A 19889-nucleotide genomic window follows, 5' to 3' on the forward strand; every position below is an offset into this window, starting at 1 on the left:
AAATGCCCTATTAACTTATGCTTAATTTTTTTTTAAATATATATATATTTTAATTATATATTTCTAAAACTCTATTTGCGAAAAATGGCATCAAATCATTAGTGTCACAGACAGGAGGGGGCCCCCCGCCTCACTACATTGGACTATTCCATTATCTCACTTTTACTGCGCATCTGCGAAAGTGACAAGGCTGTGCCAAAAAACTGATGGAGAAAAAGAAGTGATTGACAGACAGAGTGTACAGAGTAGTAGACAGAGTAAAAATGAAGCGAAGCTAGCTACCCAAGCGGTGCTGAAAAAAGGAGGAAGCGGGAGGAAAGCAAAAAGTCCGTAAAGATGCGCGGCGCGAAAGATAAACAACACGCAGTAACAGGAGGACTGGGAAATACACAAACAGAGCAAGACGAGTCTAAGCGCGAAAATTTAAAGTTTCGAAGTTACCCAATCGGCTCAAATAAAAGAAAAAAAGTGAAAAGACGCTGATAAGTATTTGGGAACGCTGCCAAAGATGACAAACTTTTTTACGGCTACTGTTGGGGATACTACGGAGCCCCCCTAGTCCCACTTTGGCAAAAAAAATGTATTATAACTATCTTGTGGCCTCAAGATAGTAACTCGTGGCCTCAAGATAGTAACTCGTGGCCTCAAGATAGTATTTTGTGGCCTCAAGATACTAACTCGTGGCCTCAAGATACTAACTCGTGGCCTCAAGATAGTAACTCGTGGCCTCAAGATAGTAACTCGTGGCCTCAAGATACTAACTCGTGGCCTCAAGATAGTATTTTGTGGCCTCAAGATACTAACTCGTGGCCTCAAGATACTAACTCGTGGCCTCAAGATAGTAACTTGTGGCCTCAAGATAGTATATCTCGTGGCCTCAAGATAGTAACTCGTGGCCACGAGAAAGTGAGTTTTTTCAAGGCGAACGTTTCCATGTTTCCATGGCGACACGTCACGCGATTGACCGCAGCCACAATAATGCTGTATGACAGATGTGTCGCTTTTATTTCGCTTTTCCTTTTTTATTCAAAATATTCACAAATCTTGATCTATATAACATGATGGGCGCTGCAATGTTGTCCGTCGGATTTACAGCACGTAAATTCATCAGTTTCTCCCGAAATAAATGCAAAAAAGTGGCCCGTGAACTGAGAAGAATAGAGTAAACTTTATAGTTCCTTGTCTTGCACTATGTTTGTCTAATATGAATAACACATGTCGGCAAATTATATTTGAATAGATTGTTATTGCTGCTTCCACAGACATCAGTGTGTTTTACAAACTCCAAATGTATTGTTTTACTCGTGCTTATGTGTATTTAAATATCTGAAACCAAAAATAAACATTATGAAGTTGAAAAAACTGCTTAGTTGTGATGACAGCGCTGAACGCGTCCGACTCTGGCTCAGCGCCAGCCAATGCGCGAAAGCACAGTTTGAATCTGGCAGCACTGAACATTCTAAATGTGGCGCCGTACTCTCAGGGGCTAGTTGATGACATGGTAAAAGCAAGTTTGTGAATATTTTGAATAAAAAAGGAAAAGCGAAATAAAAGCGACACATCATACAGTATTATTGTGGCTGCGGTCAATCGCGTGACGCGTCGCCATGGAAACATTAACGTTCGCCTTGAAAAAACGTACTTTCTCGTGGCCACGAGTTAGTATCTTGAGGCCACGAGTTACTATCTTGAGGCCACGAGTTAGTATCTTGAGGCCACGAGATACTATCTTGAGGCCACGAGTTACTATCTTGAGGCCACGAGTTACTATCTTGAGGCCACAAGATAGTTATAATAATTTTTTTTTGCCAAAGTGGGACTAGGGGGGCTCCGTAGGATACAGATCAGGAACAACAACGTCCAACGCACAGAAAAATCGTGAAGCAAAGAGGACACGGAGATCGACAGACAAAACTGAGCAGTTTATGAATCATGATATTAAAAAAAAAAAAAAAAAAAAAAAAATCGCAGCTCTCAGAGTCTGTCAATTCTATTACGAAATTCAAACAATACCGTTTTGCCGTTTTAATGTGACGTAACAGATTCCTATAGCGGCACGTGAACTGATCATCTCTAGCTAATAGTAAATAAACACGAATTAACAATGTTGAAAGATACAGTATAACTTACTGAAATGTAGGCCTATATTCCTCATTCATAATATCGATCAATAAGTGTTTTTCAACCGCGGAAAGAGGTAAAACAGCTGGAGAACAATCGTCACATAACATTTACCTCAGGAAAGCCATTTAATTGGCTAGAAAAAAAAGCTATAGAGAGTAGTTGGCTAAATATGTGTACTATTACTTATTTTAACCTTAAATTATACCAGCTGATACAAGTAAAAAAAACCACATAGCTTACCAGAAATTGTACCATGTAAACATTGTAACATGTTTCTGTTTAGGAGTAAAGAAGTGTATGCAGGGTTTAAAGGGGACGCTTTTTTCTCCTCTCTAACCTTTACTTCCCCGTAGATTAGCTTTACCTGCCTATCCACCATTCAGTCGGTACATATTTTTTTCGTTCTCTTTTAGAGATTGGATGGGGAGGGGCCCATAGCCTACCTACCTTCGCCTTGGGCCCCCGATTTGCTAAATCCGCCACTGATACATTATGCATTATTACTATAAATTATGAACCTGTATATAGTAGTTCTTAGTAGTCTTCAGTGAGGAATGAAAAATAATAGTTACTGATTATCTAATTGTGAATTGTGTACCACATACACTGAGCGCTATTCCTTACTAATTCATTAATCAGACTTTCTTGTTAGTTAATATTAGTTATTAGAGTGTTAATAGTGCGTTACTCATTTGTCCCTGTGAAGTTATTCAGTAATGAAGGAAGAGTATTAGTGTTACCTGTGATGTCTGTGTTATCCCGCCGGCCTCCTCAGATGTGCCGTGGAGCCGCTCAACCTCTGGGCTCCGAGCGTCGAGGGCCGGATGGCAGAGACACACTAGAGAGATGTGTGTGTGTGTGTTAGTGTGTGTGTGTGCGCCCTCCTGCTGATCCAGGGCCGCATCTGGGCCACACACTCCCTGGGATCGACCGCAGTCTCGAGAACCGAAAGCAGGAGAACCGAGAGCAGGAGAGCCAACAGGAGAACCGAGAGCCAACAGGAGAACCGAGAGTGGGAGAACCGAGAGCGGGAGAACCGAGAGCGGGAGACCCGAGAGTGGAAGAACCGAGAGCGGGAGAACCGAGAGCCAACAGGAGAACCGAGAGCGGGAGAACCTAGAGCAGGAGACCCGAGAGTAGGAGAACCTAGAACCGAGAGCCAACAGGAGAACCGAGAGCGGGAGAACCGAGAGCGGGAGAACCGAGAGCGGGAGACCCGAGAGTGGAAGAACTGAGAGCGGGAGAACCGAGAACGGGAGAACCGAGAGCAGGAGAACTGAGAGCAGGAGACCCGAGAGCAGGAGAACCAAGAACCGAGAGCCAACGGGAGAACCGAGAGCAGGAGAACTGAGAGCAGGAGACCCGAGAGCAGGAGAACCGAGAACCGAGAGCCAACGGGAGAACCGAGAGCGGGAGAACCGAGAGCAGGAGAACTGAGAGCAGGAGACCCGAGAGCAGGAGAACCGAGAACCGAGAGCCAACAAGAGAACCGAGAGCGGGAGAACTGAGAGCGGGAGAACAGAGTTGCGGAGAACCGAGAGCAGGAGAACTGAGAGCAGGAGACCCGAGAGCCAACGGGAGAACCGAGAGCGGGAGAACCGAGAGCGGGAGAACCGAGAGCAGGAGACCCGAGAGCAGGAGAACCGAGGACCGAGAGCCAACGGGAGAACCGAGAGCGGGAGAACCGAGAGCAGGAGAACTGAGAGCAGGAGACCGGAGAGCAGGAGAACCGAGAACCGAGAGCCAACGGGAGAACCGAGAGCGGGAGAACCGAGAGCAGGAGAACTGAGAGCAGGAGACCCGAGAGCAGGAGAACCGAGAACCGAGAGCCAACGGGAGAACCGAGAGCGGGAGAACTGAGAGCGGGAGAACTGAGTTGCGGAGAACCGAGAGCAGGAGAACTGAGAGCAGGAGACCCGAGAGCCAACGGGAGAACCGAGAGCGGGAGAACCGAGAGCAGGAGACCCGAGAGCAGGAGAACCGAGGACCGAGAGCCAACAGGAGAACCGAGAACGGGAGAACCGAGAGCGGGAGAACCGAGAGCAGGAGAACTGAGAGCAGGAGACCCGAGAGCAGGAGAACCGAGAACCGAGAGCCAACGGGAGACGCTTCCAATGCTCCATCAACATCAGAGAGATCTGCAGTACTTCCAGAAAGAAGAGGCGCCTAAACACTTTCATGAGTTAAATCACATTTAACTACTCTAAAGCTCTATTGGACCTGAAAGAAAACAGTATGTGAAGGTTGGCACAACAGATGTCTTAAAGACAGCAGCAAAATGGTCATGCAACAAAATAACTAAAAAACTAAAATTGTGTAATAAAACTTTTTTTTAAAGAATGTTAATTATAAATGTGCTAACAGAATTCCAAAGCTGTACATGCAGTGCATGATTACATGTCATTTATATTCTTAGATACTTTTTAACACTTTAACATCACCGGAAACTCACCTGACTCGTGATTAGTCAGAGCGATCTGGTGTTCAGGTGTTTCCATCACGGCAGAAGAGGAAGAGGAAGAAGAAGAGGAAGAGGAGAAGAAGAGGAAGAGGAGGGTTAGTTCCTGTCATTTCTACATGATACATGGTGTTATTAGCATCTGACTCAGATCATCTGATGAGTTAGACTGGAGTGTGTTAACAAAACCGATTGTTCAGAAGGATGGATGATGGATGATGGATGATGGATGATGGATGATGGATGATGGATGATGATGATGATGATGGATGATGATTGATGATGGATGATGGATGATGATGGTGAAAATGATAGAAAAACATGTGATGATGATGTAAGGTTCGGTTATTGATTTCCATTCCCATTTCCAGTATTTTTTTACGATATCATGAACGATATCAGAAGTAATTTATTCAGTCTGTGAGAGTGCTATTACTCAATAGCCTGTGGTTTGTAATCGAGTCTCATGTTCATCTGTGCTGATGAAGTCAAACTCAAGCACTTATAGTCTAACAAAAGCAGAAAAACTGTATTACCTCTTCATGTCCTCGCTCTGCTGGGAGCGAATGATGTAAATGTAGCGTGAATGTGAAGCGTGTGGACAGCTGTTCCACTTTCCCAAGACTTTCCCAAGCCTCCAGATCAAACTGATATCCCACATTTATTGAGCAACACTCCAGCCAGAGTCCAGTCTTGATTCCAGATGTTCAAAACACACAGAAGACACCATGAAACCAACAAACTACAGATCTGAACAAACCAACGTCTGATAGCAATGACAAACAATCCTTTAAAATTTCATTTGAATTATTTTCGTTTGATATGTTACATTTGAACATGTAGTGTTCCTTCAGATGTAAAACAGAACCGCTCATCAGGAGCTCATCGTATCGCCATCTCAGTCCAAACACACAGAAGCAGAACCGACACACACCGCACAGAAACATCGTAACACAACATTCGTCTCTAAGAGGTCAGATGTCAGATCACACATTCTCTTTACAAACTCTGACATCACGATGGTTGACTGACATTATGACCTGCAGGACACAAACGTGACTCGTGAAATTCAGTGAGGTTGAGGAGAAACACACTCACACACACACACCAGATAGACCAGCATAAACCAGCATGAACCCGTCTGCCTCTCCAGAGCTCCTGGTCTCGTCCCTTCACTCGGCCTTCACTCCTTCTCCTCCCCTCGTTTTCCATGCGAGTGGGTGTTTCTGTGAATAATATTACACAGAATCATTCCGGCGGGACATTTCCTGGCATGTCTGCCTCTTATTGATGGATTCCAGTGTTTCAAAACTATTGGGTGAATTTCAGAGATGCTGAGGAACAGCCAACACTCGCTGCTCGTGTCGCTGCAGCTGCAGAGCTCATACACGCGTCTACTTCTGCAATATCATGTGAACGCTGAAAATCAGAGCCGCCATTTTCAGTTTTTATAGTTTATGATGATCAGCTCAGATCAGAAGTTGAAACAGAGAATGAAATAGTTAACTATAGTCAACTATAAATAGATTTATCGTCTATAAATCCACACTCCAGAAGAAAGTGCTGTGGTGTTCATGCTAATGAGTTGCTAGCAGAACGTTCCTATTCCAGCACTTATTTAAGTCTGAACTGACCATCAAACTGACTGAATTCATTTCTGCTGAGTCTGTAGCTGTAGGACGCCCGTATAATACTCCAGACAGCAACATTGTGCCGGCCCAGATCCGGCCCACATCCGGTACGTGTGGAATCCATGTGTACCAGATGTGGTCCGGATCTGGGCCGACACTGTGTTGCTATCTGGGCTATTTTCCTTAATCTTTTTTAAGCGCAAAGGAGCAACCTAGGGCACTTTCAGCAGGATTCTCAGTGGGTGCATCACTGAGTGGAGAGAACCTGTTTAATGTTGTTATCGGAACGGAAGAGCGGTGTTTCGTCCCGCGACTACAGTGCCTCACGGCCACCCAGTTGTCCTGCTGGACGGCTCTACAGCCGGAACCGAACACTGAGTTCACTAAGCTAGTCGTATCCAAAGCAGTATCTAAAGCCCTTGCACTCTTACTATCCTCGATTAAAGTTTAGATGCGTGTCTCTAGTTCTGAAATCTTCCCCATCAGCCTGACTATCTTCCTGCATTTATCACATGTGAAGCCCTCACCGCTGACAGAGAAGGCTATGCTAATAACATGAGAAGACATGACTCACCGTGTCTGTTGACTGATCACCACAGTCGTTTGATGGACTCGTGAAAGGCACGAGCGTGAGAGGTAGAGATAGGTTAACTGGCTAGCGAAATGCTAGCGCATTGTGCGACCGATAGTGATTTAGATTAAAGCTAGCAATGTCATATTAATGTGACAGACAATATTAGATAATATCAGATATATTGTGATGATTAAGTTATATTAAGCAATATAAACAGCTAGGAAAGATAGAGAATAGAGATTAAAAACAAAGCTATACGTAGCAACAAACGCAATCCAGACAGGAACCCGCTGCGCAGCCTGACCTGGGAAACACATGCAGTGATAAATACAGAATACACAGATAATAAATGCAGAAATGAGTGAGACACTCATATTAAAAGCACTGGGAAATGAAGAAGAAAAGTACATGGTGTTAAACAGATTCAGACGAGGTAAATGTACATGAGCGGCTGCAGGCGGGAAACTCAATATCCAAGAAATAATTCAGTTCATTAAAGTGAAATCCTCCATCACAAAGTCTTGGCAAACGTTCTTCTGTAAATCAGACCTCATGAGTGTTATGGCACATGTGGACTGTGGGCTGCCATCACTGAGATCACACAGATGTCATCCACGACTTCATCTAAAGAGTCACTTTTATTTAGACTATATATATATATATATATATGATCAGCTTAGTGCAGCTTATGTATTTCTGGAACACACCGAAGCACGTGAGCAATATGAAGGAGTGAAACCCAAACCCAGTGATGCCGCAGCCTTCGAACAATCAGAGGAAGACGCAGGTCACACATGGCGAACGGAAACATGCATGAGGAAATAAGATGATGATGAGGAGGAAACCATGTTGGAAAACAAACCAATATTCCAGCCGTTTTCCTGTGTTATGAGGAAGGCATTGAGTGAGTGCTAAACTAATGCACTGATTCACAGCTCACATCTGGCCTGAATGTCATGATTCAGCAACGGGTAACACTAATACTGTTCCATCATTCTTGAATAACTACACAGGAACAAATGAGTAACACAATGTTAACATTCTAATAACTAATATTAACTAACAAGAAACTCTAATTAAAGAATTAGTTAGGAATAGCGCTCAGTCGAATGATGTCGTTCACTGTTAGCCAATCAGTAACTACTATTTATTCATATCAAGGACTGGAAGAACTGCTATACAGGTTCATAATTAATTTGAATAATGCACAATATATAATTAATTCTAAAGTGAAGGTCATGAATCCGTCAGAAGGAATTGCTCATCATTTGGAACAGAATTCTAAAGTGAAAAGCATGATAACTCTAGTGATGACTGAACTTTTGAGGTATTTGTGAGATAATAATAGCTTCTGATGGACTTGATGACACGAGTCATTACTAGTGAGTTACCTTGATCTTCACTTCAGAATACTGATCCGAATTATTAGTAATTCATTTAGAATGAAGTTGAGTCATTATCTTACAAAAACCTCAAAAGTTCACCTTGGTCATTACTAGAGAGTTATTATGCCACATGTTCTTCATTAATGATGGAACAGTATTCTATAGTTTTACCAAGCAAGGGTAACTCTTATTGAAAATAAAAAAATGTAAAAGTGATCTTAACCTGGGGTTTAGAAGGACGCTACCTCAGGGTTTAATGTGGGAATCCGTCGGGAAAACCCTGGCAGTTCAGGAAGAACCATAAAGCACACGATCCCGCCGCCTCTGTAATCGCTCTCGGTCACGGGATGGACTCTACAGTGGAGAGAAACAGATTGATGTCAGAACTTTATGAAACGTTCCTCTGTTTGTGTGATTGTGCATCACTGCATTAACTAACTGTGAGCATTTCTTCTCACAAAATATCTGCACAATCAGTCACTCAATGGATGGATGATGTGTGTTCGTGTGAATCCGCACACAGCTGGGATCTCTCAGGAACTCGGATCCTGTCAGGAAGGGAACAGAGTTTCTGACTCAGGCCTGAAGCTCCCGTCCACACCCAACATTCCCTGGGATGGAGCACGGGAACACTCTGAGCCTCCAAACAAACCCATGCTGCGGATTCCCCCTGCTGAGTGTGTGTGTGTGTGTGTGTGTGTGTGTGTGTGTGTGTGTGTGTGTGTGTGTGTGTGTGTGTGTTTGCAGACGACATCTGACCTCAGACATTCCCACAGAGACACAGGAATAACAGGAAGTCGATGCTCAGAGCTGCCGCTGTGATGCTGTATTTGTGACGCCAGAGATGATGGAATGTTAAACTCTCATGTCTATATTTAATTCAGTGACGGTCAACAGCAGATCAGCTCATAAATAAACATTAAAGGGACTATTTCTGGGACGTGTATTATTAAAGTACAACAGTAATTCAAGCATTAAATCCACACTCATGTTAGTGCTTCTGGTTAATGTCTAGTGTTATTGTGGACATGCAAAAATCTCATTATGATTGATGTCACTTTAATGGTCAGGTCACAGTGTGCTCAGAAAACAGCAGAAACTCTGCAAACCATAAGTAGGTCAGCTTAATAAAAGAAACTTTTGATTTTACGACCCATTTAGTCTTCACAATAATACTGGGCTCCAGACCTGTCGTTACACAAATGGATAATTAGACACTGAGCCCTGATGTCTACTGCTGGATCAGAGTGTTTTTGTGTTCGATCTCAGATGAATCATCGCCGCACCCAACAGGCTCATTTCCACCGCTCTTTGAATGGTAAAATCAGCACGTTTTCCAGGTGTGTTACTGGTGGATGTGCGTTTTCACCTCAAGCGATGACCAGTCAAAACCAAATAATGTGAACGGATTGTAAAACTGTGTAACAATAAGCACTTTGTGAAACAGAAACACCCCAGCAGCAATACGAACTTTGTTGCTTTGCTTTGATCTGATTATGTGAGATTTGATTTGATGTCCTCATGATCAGAGAGGAAAACAGTCCTTTCACTGTCGTCCAAACAGAGCATTCATAAACCACAGCTGTAGGAACAAATGTGATTCTGAGACTTTCTGAAGAACATGTGAGTGATTTGTGTTGCTATGCTGTTGCTAAGGCGTTCTTAATGCCTGTCAGCCATTTCTAGGGAGATTCTCAGGGATATTCTGGGGCCGGATTCACCAAAATACACTGGAGCACCGAGGGAAAAAGATAGAAGGGACAAATAAGTGCCATAGCAAAGTGGGAATAAGCCACAGTATACAGTATATATACTAGGGGTGTAACGATTCATCAACTACATCGATGTATCGATTTATATTCCTACGATCCAACTACATCGATCTGTGCTCGGCAAGTTGGTCTTCCAGACGACATATATCGATCTAACATCGTTTTAAAAGGTAATGAATCGATTGTATCGATACTAGGAAATAACACATTGGATTTAAGCACGTCAGACTTTATATGGATGTTTTTTCTTAGCACTTTTAATGATAAAGGCGTTAAACGTTACTCGATTCAGTCTGCCTATCTGTGACGTCGTCGCCATGCGTGACGCGCCAGCAGCAGCGCAAAGACAACAAGCAGCGCAAAGTCTCTCACCTCAGAAAAACTGACTTTCCTGTCTCTCAGCCGCTATACTGCAGTAGCGCGCACTCTTCAACTGCACGCGCAAATGCGGCGGAGCGCGCTGTATCACTTCAAGTGCAAAAGACATACGAGAATGCAACGTCGTAAATTAGTAAGTTAAGAAATAAAAGTAAAATACCAATAAATTACGTTATTGGTACGTCATGTGTGTTGCTATTTATCAGGAGCAGTTTCCATGTTTCTTTACCAGTTCTTCTAAGTATTGTGTATCACCATGGTAGCCTAACTGTTGTTTGTTAATAATTTTTGTCATAATCGTTCAGTCCTACTTTATTCAAATAAAATGTGAATGCATTTGACATTAATTGTTGTTTACTTGTTTGTTTATATCCATAATTAATTGATACCTGATTCCCTTACAAGAATTTTTGGCTAAAAAGTCACTGAATCGTTTCGGATCGTATCGTTCTAAATGAACCAATATCGTCCTTGAATTGTATCGACAACCACGAATCGCGATACGAATCGAATCGTTGTTAACACGAATCGTTACACCCCTAATATACAGTTATGACAATTTCACATGAACTGGCAGCAGCACCGCTGGATCCACATATGCAGCGCATAAACAACGAGCCATAACTGACGAGAATAAGCTAAAAGACTCCACAACATAAGATATTCAACAATCCACTCCCCGCGATCGAGAACAACACGGGTGCATCCATTGAATAATAATGAACATCATGCTCTGAAGCTGACTAAATCAGCGCATTTAAGGAATGAAAGCACAGCGGACTTGGTCGAACGAAATCATGGCCAGGCACAGACGAATTACTGATCCGGAACGGCAGAACGAGCGGTGCAAAAGATGGGATCTCAAGGCTATAAACTCTAGCAAAAGTGCTTTGTGAAGACCAACCTGCTGCCTAACCAATATCCTGAATCAGTATTCCTTCAGCCCAAGCCCATGAAGACGCCACACTCCTCCTGCAGTGAGAGCCGACTCCTAAAGGACAGGATTCAGGCTCAGAAGAAGCCCTTAGTGCCTCCGACACACACAAACAGTGTGTGGATCTGTCTAGTAAGCGCTCAGGCTGGGACTGGGTATAGAGGCGTACGCAGAATCCTGGGAGCAAACACTTGCAGCGTTATAATCTGCGCTCTAAACGAAGTAGAAAGCACTGTAGGCACTTAGGGCCAATCTCATTTCTCTGTCTTACCCCTTCCCCTTCCCCTACCCATTTGTCTGCGTCTTCCCCTTGCCCTTTGATACCGAGTGAAGGGGGGCAGGGGGAAGAACGTTTCTCTAAGAAATGAGACACCACTCGATTACTGTTTGCGTCATCTTCCCTTTCCGCTAGCTGGCTGCTACGTCAACAGAGGCGATACACGTTGACATAAACAAACGAAGATGCCGTCGTCTCGGGTTGTGATATCGATTGCCTGGTCTCTCTTTATCTTTGCACGCTTGTGTGCCATCAGTCAAAGACATTGTTTCATTGTATTTAACGGCGGCGCCGGCGACACCATAAGCAAAACATTAGCAAACGGCAAATAGCGTATAGCTGCTAGCTAGCGGTTAACTAGTGATTCAAAACAAAAACATTATAATTAAAACCGCGTGAACGTTTTATTAAAGGTATCATAAAAAACGAGTGTCATTAAACTGCTGAAAATACATACGTGAGTAAGTGCGACTCACTTCTGAGAAATTCCTACCCCTCTCTTTCAAGTGTGGTCCTCCGCAGACTTCGTTTTTAGGGCTATGTAGCCCTACGCCTTGGCCCTAGCCCTTAATCAAAATGAGAATTGGGACACCACTTCCCCTCACATGAACGCGCAAAACCGAGGGGAAGGGGTAAGAGTAAGGGGTAAGACAGAGAAATGAGACGCAGCCTTAGTCTAATCCTACAGTCACCCTTCCTGAACTTCATACGAGCAGCGTCTGTAGACAGTGCTGCAAATCCTCCGCTCTCTTACCAGTTCAGCTAAAGCCAGCTAAAGCGCCATCTTGAAAACACACAGGTCTAAAGCTCTGGGCTGGAGAGCCACACTGCCTCTCTCTTGAGATAACAGATCCCTCCGCATGAGATAGCGGATTCCTCCGCATGAGATAGCGGATCCCTCCGCATGAGATAGCGGATCCCTCCGCATGAGATAGCGGATTCCTCCGCATGAGATAGCGGATCCCTCCGCATGAGATAGCGGATCCCTCCGCATGAGATAGCGGATTCCTCCGCATGAGATAGCGGATCCCTCCGCATGAGATAACGGATTCCTCCGCATGAGATAACGGATTCCTCCGCATGAGATAGCGGATCCCTCCGCATGAGATAGCGGATCCCTCCGCATGAGATAGCGGATTCCTCCGCATGAGATAGCGGATCCCTCCGCATGAGATAACGGATTCCTCCGCATGAGATAACGGATTCCTCCGCATGAGATAGCGGATCCCTCCGCATGAGATAGCGGATTCCTCCGCATGAGATAACGGGATAGCGGATCCCTCCGCATGAGATAGCGGATCCCTCCGCATGAGATAGCGGATCCCTCCGCATGAGATAACGGATTCCTCCGCATGAGATAACGGATCCCTCCGCATGAGATAGCGGATCCCTCCACATGAGATAGCGGATCCCTCCGCATGAGATAGCGGATCCCTCCGCATGAGATAACGGATTCCTCCGCATGAGATAGCGGATCCCTCCGCATGAGATAGCGGATCCCTCCGCATGAGATAACGGATTCCTCCGCATGAGATAGCGGATCCCTCCGCATGAGATAGCGGATCCCTCCGCATGAGATAGCGGATCCCTCCGCATGAGATAACGGATTCCTCCGCATGAGATAGCGGATCCCTCCGCATGAGATAGCGGATCCCTCCGCATGAGATATCTGCATTCCCTGGGCCAGTGATTCAAGACCACGTCCCATCCAGGGGAACAGCGGGCAATGCGCCTTCTCCTCCAAGCCAAAAAAGTCCATCTCCTCTTTGCCAAACAAGTCCTTCACTTGATGTCTCCACTCCCAGTGAACCAGACATCATATCCACACCACAGATCTGACTTCTGGGAACATACAGGGTTTCTGTCGCCCAAAACAAGGAAACGCTCTGCCAGACACTGAAGCGAGCGTGAGCGAATACACTCTTGATGGAAGATGTAAGACACCACCGTCCGTTCCAATAAGAACATGACGATCCTTGACTTGTGGAAGAAAGTGCTGCTTGAGGCAGTTCATGTGCCTCATTGCCCGAGCTCATCCAGGTGCTGCAGACGGTCAGCAGAATCACTGTAGGAACGAGGCGAGAGTGCTGAGCAAAGACTGTGTGTTCCTGAGAAACACACACTCTCATCGTCTGCGGGTCCAAGTTCATTCCCAAGACTGCGATGCTCTGCGTGGATGAGGCCAGCTCTTCTGCACATTGACTGTCAGCTCAAGACTCTTCAGATGGTCGAGAAGCCGCCGTTTGTGGCTCAATTCAATGGCCTCAAATCCAAAATAGGGCGAAGACAGCATTTCATTCTGACACTCCTGACGTCGGCTTGCGCTGAAGCACGGAGGCAAACTGAGTGTCTCTTCCCTGCGAAGACCTCATCGAGCGGCTGAAGTTTTTTTCCTCTGTACAGATGAAAACATTGTTAGGATGATTGCCGTTCCCGCGGATCCGCTGTGTTGTGCGTGCCGACCGGGGGGTTGGCAGTGTCACTTTGTAGAGAGAGAGAGAGAGAGAGAGAGAGAGAGAGAGAGCACATAAGCATTCAAGATCTTGAACTGCCTCTGAGAGGATCTTCATCAGCTCCTCATCCACTGCGGGAGCCTTGGACTCCTGACAGGACCGAGAGTCTCCTGAGTCAAAACTGTGGACATATTGTCATCGGTGTCGTCACGAACTTCATCTGAAGGGCAAAGCCCTCTTCCTGAACAGGACACCACAGACCTTAAACGACCCGCACGCTGGAACTGCAGATGCGTGATCATCTGGGCTTCTCCTCCTGCAGCTCATTGGTGACGAGAGGTGGAGACGGAAGGTGTTCGACACGCAGGTCTAAATGGTCGAAATCCTGAAGGTCCTGACTGTCATTTCTCAGCAGAACGAACAGCCAGGCTTATTCAGTGCTGCTTCTGCATGAGCCCTTCCAAGCTGAAAATCAGTTATCGGGGAGCTCCATCGGTCCTCTCCACGCACAATACTCGGATTGCAGAAGGGATCGATGTCCACCTAAAGGCATTTTCAATGGCGAGAAGTATTTCGATGCTTGCTTTGTGACAGAGAGTTATAGTGCGCAGAGTTATATAGTGACCGGCTCCGCCCCTAGCTTGTGCACTCGCATGTCATTGGCCGGTTAATTTTACCGGCGCCATGCAATCAGGCTTGAGTATTTGTGGAAGGAGGGGGAGACAGACCTAAAAGGGAACTAATTTAGATCGATATGAAAATATATATATAAGAACACATGGCTAAAAAATATGCAGTTAAAAACTACACTGAACTGAACTGACAGCAAACAGCCTCACGTGTTAATTTACAGATCTCTGAGCCGCAACTCATTTATGATGGAGGAAAAAAGAACACGACTGCAGTAACTTCTGCAGTAATTACTGATATTTTGATCCAATTTCCTAGGAAGTGACGATTTTGTTCTCTTGAACACATAGGATGGAAACGCTGCTTTATTTGCAAATGTTTAATGGTCAAATGTCAAGAATTTTTTTCCTAACTATATAAAAACATCATACTGTTAAATGCTATAGCTAAAATAAAATCTCAAATGTTTGCCTGACTCCAGGGCGTTTTCTGCAGCGTCTCGTGCTCATGTATTCATCGGCTGGCATGAGCCGTTGTTGGCAGAAGCACAAATCCCTGAGGAATTTGCTTGGAGAACATCTGAGTGAGTGACACGCTTTGGTTTGTTTTGGACAGGCTTGTTGTTCCGTGTCCAGCCCAGCGTTCCCGAACACATGAGCAGTGACTCACGTGTGACTCCTGTGGGAAGCGCGGGGGGTTTCGGCCTGTATATTCCTCAACTCTAAACATGGATTCGTTACAAATGACGTCACGCTTTCTAGGATCAAAAACCAGATGTTCTTATTTCTAACTCTGCAAAAAAAGCAAATGGTAAATTAACAGGCCTTTTATTTGAGACACACAAGAAGAGGAATTTTGTTTTGCACAGTAGTTTATCATTCTGGCATGGATCTGTGGGGAAAACAGCTTCATGAGGCGGTTAATATTGAGTTGGCAAACATCAGGTGTCTTAACCACTTTCTCATTGACTCCACACGACTCTCTCACATCTCAAACTTTCTCACAGATGTTTCACCTCCTCACTCGGGCTTTCGTGCCAGAGCAGATTCAGCGCGACTCCAGCGCTTCTCACGATCACATATTTCCATCAGTGATAATCAATGACTGAATGCAAAAATGCATTAAAATGCATTTAAATAAACAGCATTGTAATTTTCATCCGTAGCCTACTCTTTCCCCCATCCTTTCTCATCATTCACTCGCCCTCATTTGTTCCAAACTTGTATGACTTTCTTTCTTCTGTGGAGAACAAAAGGAGATTTTTTTTAAATGGCCTCACATTAAGCATCTTCTGCAAGTGAAAATGTGGTTGGAATGTGACTAAATAAAGGCTATAAACTCCAAAAGATGACACTGGACGCAACACAGAGATCATTTGGACACTGAAAGGTAAAGTGTGCAGAGAAAGCAGGTCTCAGATCAGCGTGGGAGTGTCTGCAGACATGAAGTCTTGAGTGAGACAGACGAGTCTTTCATCTGAAGATGGAGTCGCCCACCGCTGCGGTTAATGTCACTGAAGACACTGAAAACTGAAGACACTGAAGACTGAAGACACTGAAGACTGAAGACACTGAAGACACTAAAGACTGAAGACACTGAAGACTGAAGACACTGAAGACACTAAAGACTGAAGACACTGAAGACACTGAAGACTGAAGACACTGAAGACTGAAGACACTGAAGACACTAAAGACTGAAGACACTGAAGACACTAAAGACTGAAGACACTGAAGACACTGAAGACACTGAAGACTGAAGGACACTGAAGACTTAAGACACTGAAGACTTAAGACTGAAGACACTGAAGACACTGAAGACACTAAAGACTGAAGACACTAAAGACTGAAGACACTAAAGACTGAAGACACTGAAGACACTAAAGACACTAAAGACACTGAAGACACTGAAGACTTAAGACTGAAGACACTGAAGACACTGAAGACACTAAAGACTGAAGACACTGAAGACACTGAAGACACTAAAGACACTGAAGACACTGAAGACTGAAGGACACTGAAGACTTAAGACACTGAAGACTGAAGGACACTGAAGACTTAAGACACTGAAGACTGAAGGACACTGAAGACTTAAGACACTGAAGACTTAAGACTGAAGACTGAAGACACTGAAGACACTGAAGACACTAAAGACTGAAGATACTGAAGACTGAAGACACTAAAGACTGAAGACACTGAAGACACTAAAGACACTGAAGACACTGAAGACACTTAAGACTGAAGACACTAAAGACTGAAGACACTGAAGATTGAAGACACTGAAGACTGAAGACACTGTAGACACAGAAGACACTGTAGACACAGAAGACTGAAGACACTGAAGACACTGAAAACTGAAGACACTGAAGACTGAAGACACATGAAGACTGAAGACTGAAGAGACTGAAGACTGAAGACACTGAAGACTGAAGACTGAAGACACTAAAGACTGAAGACACATGAAGACTGAAGACTGAAGAGACTGAAGACTGAAGACACTGAAGACTGAAGACTGAAGACACTAAAGACTAAGACACTGAAGACACTGAAGACTGAAGACACTAAAGACTAAAGCCAAGTTCACACTACAGGATTTTAAGCCCGATTTAAGCCCGATTTGCAAATCGTTGAGCTCGCCGACAGGTCGGGGGATTAGCGGGCGATGAACGCTCGCCAATCTGTTAGTATGAAAGAGCCAACAGCGCATCAACGACGCTCGCAGACGCCTCGCAGACGCGTCGCCGAGCCCAGAAAAATATCTAGCATGCTAGATATCCAGAGCTGTCGGCCGACTCGATAGCCTGTGGTGTCACGTGTCGCGACGAGCAACAGCCAATGATCAGCTTGTTATGACATTACAAAAGCCTTTTGTATTTGTAACCATCGTTGCCAAACCACAACAGGCAGCTGCTTTTTCATTATAATGTTTTACTCACTTCCAACTCTCTCTGACAGACAATCCCTGCTGCCCGTGCGTGCTTATCCATCCTTTCACGCATATTCTTTTTTTTTTTTTGGGGGGGTTCTAAACAGATCATGTGCAAACAATATATACATGTATATGTATGTATGTATATATATTAGGGGTGTGCCGGTTTCAGAATTGGTGTGACGGTTATGACGTGAGTCAAATGACAAAACTCATTATCCGCACCAACGTTTTTTGACCAAATTTCAAAGCCGCACCCGCCCGCCATCCGCTGATTGTTTTGCGGTCTATGGACGATGCAATGCTCTGCTGATGCGAGCCGCAAGAAAGCCCTTGTCTGTTCAAGAAAGGATGCAGCAAAGATATTTAATGCTAATGTATGAGGCATAGGCCTACGCTGAGTTTCATTCATTTACGATGAGATGCGCTCTAGTTCACAATGCAATGCAAGTGAACGCAACGCGCCGGCGCCCGCATGTCACGGTTATAATTATTATTATTTGTGTTTTATTTATTAAATACATGCAATTGGTTGATGAAACATTTATTAAAATTAAGATACAATTTGTACAAAACGAAATTCGCTTTAAAGAAATGCTTTCTACAAAGCAAAACTTAATGAAGTGGTAAAAATCATGTCTGACGATTTACAAAACAAAACTTCATTAAGTGGTAAAAACCCAATATATTGCGCATCATATGATCCTATCTTTTATTACAATAGTTTTTTTAGCTAAAATGTAATACACATCATATACACTGTAGCCTATATGTTTCTTTTATCAAACATGTTTAGGGCCAGTCAAGGGGTAATTAAACTGCATGATCAGTTATCGGTAATGATAGGCTACGTTGTTTATTATTGCAAATGTTTATTGCTAATGTTTATTATTGCAAATGTTTTTCATTTGTTTAATAAATCTCATAATGATGGCACATCACTATATCATAGCTTTTATTTCTATCTCAGATGATTGGCGGTCGGTCAAGGGGTACTTGGCAAAGAATCAAATACAGTTGGAAACGATGTAGACCAATAATAACACAGACTGTCAACAATTGTTTTTAATTAGTATTTAAACATTCTCTATGATAAAAAATATTTGTAAATATTTTAATAATCTTAATTTTAAGTTTGGGCGGTTATAGAGTTCTAATGACGGTGTTCAACTATAACCCCTATATATATTTTTAAAATAATTTTATATATAATTTTTTTTTTTTTAACCGCCAATTTTGTCCCGCCATCCATTTTCAAATAGACAGTGCGCCATTGGACTGCACCATTTCCCTTTCCACTTCTTGCGCATGTTTTCGTGACAAAATGTGGTTTTGGGACCGGATAGAGTCGTTGGGTGACAGAGTTGTTGTCAGCTCGTGTAGTGTGTAACCCCCTTGTTGCAGAAGATTTACATAGTGTCACATAGTGTGAACACAACAACGACTTCAAGACTCCAGAGCAAGTCATGTAGTCTGAACAGCACAGCGATCTGCCGACGTTTAAAGTTGTGTAGTGTGAACTAGGCTTAAGACACTAAAGACTGAAGACTGAAGACACTGGCGAACTGCACTCGGCTGTAGAAGTAAACTCTTCAGTGATAAACTCTTCAGTGCGGCGCTACATTGTTTTCTCATGACCATCACTGCATCATTTTGGAAATAAGAATGGCTATTTTGCATGATCTTATTCAGATCAAATATCAGGGTTACTTACTGTTCATTCATCACTGGAAGTGGAAGGTCAAGTCAAGCGCACTGCATTCTGGGAGGCAGTATCTCACACATTGTGCTTTGTCATCCACTGCATGTCTAACAGCGGTTTCTGTGCAAACAGGAGATTTGCACTGTAGACGATATACAGGAGCTTCGTCTTTGGCAAAAAATAAAATAAGCATTATGAAATACGAGAACAAATAATATAAAGCACTCATATGTAAGCAGAAATTGTTTCAGGTGGAGGTTAATGTGAGCTGATGATGAAGAGCCTCCGCCCTGTTGTGATTGACAGGTGTCAGTGTGACGTCAAGCCCGGGTCTACTGCTTGCAACTGGTCTATAAATCTGCCTGAATGGGTCAAACTGGAGGAAATGGACAACCATTATATATTATTATATATTATATATACAAATATTACAACTATAGGTGGCAGAGGTTAGTTGAGAGTGTGTGTGTGTGTGTGTGTGTGTGTTGGGAGGGGGGAGGGGATGTGGATGTTCATAAACTTTAGGGATTAATGGAGCACATTAACGCTCCATTAATCCCTAAAGTTTATGAACATCCACATCCCCTCCCCCCTCCCAACACACACACACACACACTCTCAACTAACCTCTGCCACTCCCACACCA

The sequence above is a fragment of the Rutilus rutilus genome (genome assembly GCF_951802725.1).
Source record: "Rutilus rutilus genome assembly, chromosome: 2".
NCBI classification, from domain to species: Eukaryota; Metazoa; Chordata; class Actinopteri; order Cypriniformes; family Leuciscidae; genus Rutilus; species Rutilus rutilus.